The 914-nt window shown below is 64.2% G+C and overlaps 1 protein-coding gene across 21 annotated transcripts in view; it reads right to left on the bottom strand.

Moving 5' to 3' along the window:
* KIF1A (kinesin family member 1A) overlaps positions 1–914 on the bottom strand; it is a 111,264-nt gene that overhangs the window by 54,579 nt on the left and 55,771 nt on the right. The window lies entirely within an intron of this gene.

Raw genomic sequence — 914 nt, 5'->3', positions numbered from 1 at the left:
AGTGGGACCCAACACCCCAGCAGGACCCTAACACCCCAGTGGGACCCAACACCCCAGCGGGACCCTAACACCCCAGTGGGATCCAACACCCCGCTGCCCTAATACCCCAGTGGGATCCAACACCCCAACGGGACCCTAACACCCCAGTGGCACCCAACACCACGGTGGGACCCAACACCCCAGTGGGACCCTAATACCCCAGCAGGACCTAACACCCCAGCGGGACCCTAACACCCCAGTGGCACCCAACACCATGGTGGGACCCAACACCCCGGTGGGACCCAACACCCCAGTGGGACCCTAATACCCCAGTGGCACCCAACACCATGGTGGGACCCAACACCAGAGTGGGACCCAACACCCCAGCAGGACCCTAACACCCCAGTGGGACCCAACACCCCAGTGGGACCCTAACACCCCAGTGGGACCCAACACTAGAGTGGGACCCAACACCCCAGTGGGACCCTAATACCCCAGTGGGATCCAACAACCCAGCGGGATCCTAACACCCCGTGGCACCCAACACCATGGTGGGACCCAACACCCTGGTGGGACCCAACACCCCACGAGGGCCCTCTGCTCCAGGCTCACGGGGCCCACCCCACCCCCATCTGCTTCCTCACACGCCTCAGTGGGGCCTCTGCCTCTCCCTCAGCCTCTCAGTCTCCAGGCGTGCAGCTCACCCGGCCCCTGCACAGGCATTCACTGAGGGTCCTGTGACTGGAAACTTAAAATGCCCCCAGCCAGTTGCTGGGTGCCAGGGAACATGCCAGACCGGGGACAGTGAGGGGGGGATGACTGTTCCCAGGAGCGGTGCGGGTGAGAACACAGGGTGTCTGGGGGGGTCAGGAGCGGTGCGGGTGAGAACACAGGATCCCTGGGGGTGTCAGGAGTGGTGCGGGTGAGAACACAGG

The sequence above is a fragment of the Cebus imitator genome, unplaced genomic scaffold (genome assembly GCF_001604975.1).
Source record: "Cebus imitator isolate Cc_AM_T3 unplaced genomic scaffold, Cebus_imitator-1.0 Scaffold443, whole genome shotgun sequence".
NCBI lineage: Eukaryota > Metazoa > Chordata > Mammalia > Primates > Cebidae > Cebus > Cebus imitator.
This window is presented reverse-complemented; position numbering and strand designations above follow the sequence as displayed.